The sequence below is a fragment of the Nomascus leucogenys genome, chromosome 7b (assembly GCF_006542625.1).
Source record: "Nomascus leucogenys isolate Asia chromosome 7b, Asia_NLE_v1, whole genome shotgun sequence".
NCBI lineage: Eukaryota > Metazoa > Chordata > Mammalia > Primates > Hylobatidae > Nomascus > Nomascus leucogenys.
This window is the reverse complement of record NC_044387.1, coordinates 9,433,557-9,438,983: the sequence shown is the minus strand read 5'-3', so window position 1 is coordinate 9,438,983 and position 5,427 is coordinate 9,433,557. Positions and strand designations below refer to the sequence as shown.

The 5,427-nt window shown below is 50.0% G+C and overlaps 1 pseudogene across 1 annotated transcript; it reads right to left on the bottom strand.

Moving 5' to 3' along the window:
- Positions 1-297: 297 nt before the first annotated feature.
- Positions 298-1,627, bottom strand: LOC100596637 (annotated as a pseudogene). The gene has a single exon (XR_121702.4). The product of XR_121702.4 is annotated as an actin, cytoplasmic 1-like (transcript).
- Positions 1,628-5,427: the final 3,800 nt, after the last annotated feature.

Below are 5,427 nucleotides of genomic sequence, written 5' to 3'. Positions count from 1 at the left end.
AGCTAAGCCCTGGCTGCCTCCACCCACTCCCAGGGAGACCAAAAGCCTTCATACATCTCAAGTTAGGGGACAAAAAAGGCGGGGCATGAAGGCTGATCATTCAAAATAAAACAAAATAAAAAAAATTAAGGCAAAGATTTAAAAAATTTTGCATTACATAATTTACATGAAAGCAATGCTGTCACCTCCCCTGTGTGGACTAGGGAAAGGACCAGGCCATTCTCCTTGGAGAGAAGTGGGGTGGCTTTTAGGAGCTTTGTTAGGGGCTTCCTGTAACAATGCATCTCATGATATTTGGAATGACTATTAAAAAAAGAACAGTGTACAATCAAAGTCCTCGGCCACACTGTAGAACTTTGGGGGATGCTCGCTCCAACCAACTGCTGTCATCTTCACTGTTCCAGTTTTTAAATCCTGAGTCAAGCCAAAAAAAGCCCAAAACAAAACCACAACAACAAAAATAAAGCCATGCCAATCTTATCTTGTTTTCTGCACGTTAGGTTTTGTCAAGAAAGTGTGTAATGCAACTAAGTCACAGTCCACCTAGAAGCATTCGTGGACGATGGAGGGGCCGGACTGGTCATACTTCTGCTCGCTGATCCACATCTGCTGGAAGGTAGACAGAGAGGCCAGGATGGAGCTGCTGATCCACACGGAGTACTTGCATTCGGGAGGAGCAATGATCTTGATCTTCATCATGCTGGGCGCTAGGGCGGTGATCTTCTTCTGCATCCTGTTGGTGATGCCAGGGTACATGGTGGTGCCGCCAGACAGCACTGTGTTGGTGTACGGGTCTTTGCAGATGTCCACGTCACACTTCATGATGTAGTTGAAGGTAGTTTTGTGGATGCCACAGGATTCCATGCCCAGGAAGGAAGGCTGGAAGAGCACCTCGGGGCAGTGGAACCGCTCATTGCCGATGGTGATGACCTGGCCATCGGGCAGCTTGTAGCTCTTCTCCAGGGAGGAGCTGGAGGCCGCCATGGCCATCTCCTGCTCAAAGTCCAGGGCGATGTAGCACAGCTTCTTCTTGATGTCATGCACGATTTCCCGCTCGGCCGAGGTGTGAAGCTCTAGCCGTGCTCAGTGAGGATCTTCATGAGGTAGTCAGTCAGGTCCCGGCCAGCCAGGTCCAGAGGCAGGATGGCGTGGGGGAGGGCATACCCCTTGTACATGGGCGGTACGGACAGAGGCGTACAGGGACAGCATGGCCTGGATGGCCACATACATGGCTGGGGTGTTGAAGGTCTCAAACATGATCTGGGTCATCTTCTTGTGGTTGGCTTTGGGGTTCAGTGGGGCCTCGGTCAGCAGCGCAGAGTGCTCCTCGGGAGCCACACGCAGCTTGTTGTAGAAGATGTGGTGCCAGATCTTCTCCATGTCGTCCCAGGTGGTGATGATGCCATGCTCGATGGGATACTTCAGGGTCAGGATGCCTCTCTTGCTGGGCCTCGTTGCTCACATAGGAATCCTTCTGACCCACACCCACCATCATGACCTGGTGCCTGGTGCACCCCACGATGGAAGGGAAGACGGCCCAGGGGACATCGTCACCCGTGAAGCTGGCCTTGCACATGCCAGAGCCATTGTCAACAACAAGCGCAGCAATATCATCATCCATGGTGAGCTGGCTGGGGTGTGGACAGGCAGCCAAGCTGCGAGGGTGAGGCTCTGTGCTTGCGGAGCTGACGCGGTCTCCTTTTTTTTTTTGAGACAGAGTTTACTCTGTTGCCCACACTGGAGTGCAGGGCTCCCTGCAGCCTCAACCTCCTGGGTTCAAGCGATCCTCAAGCTCCCTGGGACCACATATACACGCCACCATGCCCAGCCGGGTATGGTGGTTCACGCCTATAATCCCAGCACTTTTGGAGGGTGAGGCAGGTGGATCGCTTTCAGCTCAGGAGTTCAAGACAAGCCTGGCCAACACAGCAAATCCCAGCACTTTGGGAGGCCGAGGCAGGCTGATTGCTTTGAGCTCAAGAGTTAAGACAAGCCTGGCCAACATGGCAAAACCTCGTTTCTACAGAAAATACAAAAATTAGCTAGGTGTTTGTGGCTCGAGCCTGTAGACACAGCTACATGGGAGGCTGAGGTTAAAGAATTGCTTGAACCCGGGAGGCAGAGGTTGCAGTGAGCTATAATCATGCCACTGCACTCAAGCCTGGGTGACAGAGTGAGACCCTGTCTCAAAAAAAAAAAAAAAAAAAAGAGGTGGGGTGGGTGGGAGTTCAACTTTGTTGCCCAGGCTGGTCTCGAACTCCTAGGCTCAAGCATCCCAAAGTGCTGGGATTACAGGTGTAAGCCACTGCGCTGGGGCCTTATCTCACAATTTATTTATTTATTTATTTATTTATTTTCGAGATGGAGTCTTGCTCTGTTGCCCAGGCTGGAGTGGGATGGCGCAATCTCTGCTCACTGCAAGCTCCGCCTCCCGGGTTCACGCCATTCTCCTGCCTCAGCCTCCCGAGTAGCTGGGACTACAGGTGCCCGCCACCACGCCCGGCTAATTTTTTGTATTTTTAGTAGAGACAGGGTTTCACCGTGTTAGCCAGGATGGTCTTGATCTCCTGACCTCATGATACGCCTGCCTCGGCCTCCCAAAGTGCTGGGATGACAGGCATGATCCACCGCGCCCGGCCCTTATCTCACAATTTCTGTGGGTCAGGAGTCCAGGCATAACTTAGCCAGGTCCTCTGCCCAGGGTCTTCCAGGGCTGCAATCAAGGTATGGACTGGGCTACATTGTCATCCGGAGGCTCCAATGGGGAAGAATCTGCTTCCAAGCTCATGCAGATTGTTGGCAGAATTCATTTCCCTGTGGCTGTGTGGCTGAGGGCCCTGGCTTTTTATTGTTGGCAGGAGGCCTCTGGCAGATTCTAGAGGCCACCCAGAGTTCCTTGCCATGTGGGCTTCCTCAACATGTGGGTTATTTCATCAAGCCAGCAAGGAGAATCTACTGATTCAATCTGCTAACACAGAGTCTTATATAACATGATATAATCTGGAAGTGACAGCCCACCACCTTTGCCATATTCATTAGAAGTGGGTCATAGGTTCTGCCCACATGCAAAGTGAGGGGATCACACAAGGATGTGGACACTAGGAGGTGGGAATTATTAGGATTCTACTTAGGGTTAGTCAGCTGCAACTGCTTATTGTTTTGGAAGGTGTTGCCTATTTTTTTTCCCTTTTTTTTCTTATCAATTTACAAGACCTCTATAGATTAAATAAACACACTCTTTGTTTGCCACATAAGGTGCCGCTTCAATACTTTTTTTTTTGTTTTGGAGACAAAGTCTCACTCTGTTTCCCAGTCTGGTGTGCAGTGGTGTAATCATGGCTCATTGCAGCCTCGACCTCCTGGGCTCAAGCGATCCTCCCACCTCAGCCTCCTGAGTAGCTGGGACTGCAAGCACCAGCACACTTGGCTAATTATTTTTATTTTTAGTAGAGATAGGGTCTCACTATGTTGCCCAGGCTGGTCTCAAACTCCCAGGCTCACGCAATCCTCCTGCCTCAGCCTCCCAAAGTGCTGGCTTTACAGGTGTGAGCCACCGTGCCTGGCCTCAATACATTTTTGATAAATAAATAAATCACTTAATGAATATCTCTACTGGTTTTTCTACACATTTGGCAGCAGCAACAATGATTTCATCAGCCTTAAGTATCAAGAGTCTGTTTCTCTTACCAAGAAAACTGAGCTAGGTCAAAGCACAGAATTTAACTGAGGTTCAAGAATTTAAACCGAGGTACTGATTTGGATTTGATTTGAAATTGCATTTACTTTGATTTATGCAAAATGAATCAAAGTAGTACAAAAGATCAACCTGCAGTGAGGCTGCAAGGCGGAAGACAAGGCAGGCATTCCTCTTGTGTCTCATGGAGATGCACCTGAAGCCCTGCGGTCTCGGCACCCCATATGGAATATGATATTTGTCAGGTTGGAGGAGCATGGAACGGTGAAGGCTTGCTGTCTTTTTTTTTCTGTGAGACTGGGGTCTCACTATGTCATCTAGGCTATAGTGCAGTGGCACAATCACAGCTCATTGCAGCCTTGAACTCCTGGGCTCTAGCTGGGACTACAGGTATGCAAGCGCCACCAAGCCTGGCTAATTTTCTAATTTTTTGTAGAGATGAGGTCCTGCTGTGTTGCCCAGACTGGTCTCAAACCACTGGCTTAAATGATCCTCCCACCTTGGCCGTCCAAAGTGCTGGGACTACAGGCATGAGCCACCATGCTTGGCCAAGGCTTGCTGTCTTGTATGCCTCTAGCAACCTCGATACCCCCAAAGTCTTACATCACCAGGCAGTGCCATACATTCCCCTCTCTTGTAAGCCACATCACCAGTGCCCATTGTCCAGGTGCTGGGCTTTACGGATTTGCTGTGCCAGCCCTGGCCATGTCCCCCTTACTTGTGCCTGGACTGCAGAGCCAAGCAGTTGTCGAATTATTTCACACAGGCTTCTTCCTTTGGCCCAAGAAAACCAGTCGGAATCATTCAAGACTCAACTCCTGGTGGGGTGCGGTGCCTCACGCCTGTAATCCCAGCACTTTGGGAGGCCAAGTGGGTGGATCACAAGGTCAGGAGATCAAGACCATCCTGGTTAACATGGTGAAACCCCATAAAATACAAAAAATTAGCTGGGCATGGTGGCAGGCACCTATAATCCCAGCTACTCAGGAGGCTGAGGCAGGAGAATGGCGTGAACCCGGGAGGCGGAGGTTGCAGTGAGCCGAGGTCAAGCCACTGCACTCCGGCCTGGGCGACAAAGTGAGACTCTGTCTCAAAAATAAATAAATAAATAAATAAATAAATAAATAAATAAAATAATTCAGCTCCTAGGCTGTCTCCTAGAGGAACATCAACATTTCCAGGCCGTGGTAGTTATACCATCACCTTTGTGTGAACCTCTGTTCACCTCCACTACAAAGTTCTGTCATTGGGCCAGGTGCGGTGGCTCACGCCTGTAATCCCAGCACTTTGGTAGGCCGAGGAAGGCGGATCACGAGGTCAGGAGATCAAGACCAGCCTGGCCAACATGGTGAAACCCCGTCTCTACTAAAAACACAAAAATTATCTGGGTGTGGTGGCGCATGCCTGTAATCCCAGCTACTCGGGAGGCTGAGGCAGGACAATCGTTTGAACCCAGGAGGCAGAGGTTGCAGTGAGCCAATATCGTGCCACTGCACTCCAGCCTGGTGACAGAGGAACACTCTGTCTGAAAAAAATAATACTGTCATTGATCTATTGTTTTATTGTGTTTACATTTCTGTTTCACTAGATAGTAAGACCCTTGAGGACATGGACTGAGTCTGATTTTCCTGTCGACTTGTTTGTCCAGCTGTCCATGCGTGATCTCCATATGGGTGTCCCACGGGCACATCACCATGCCCACTGCTGAACTCATCTGAAGCACTCTCTGAATG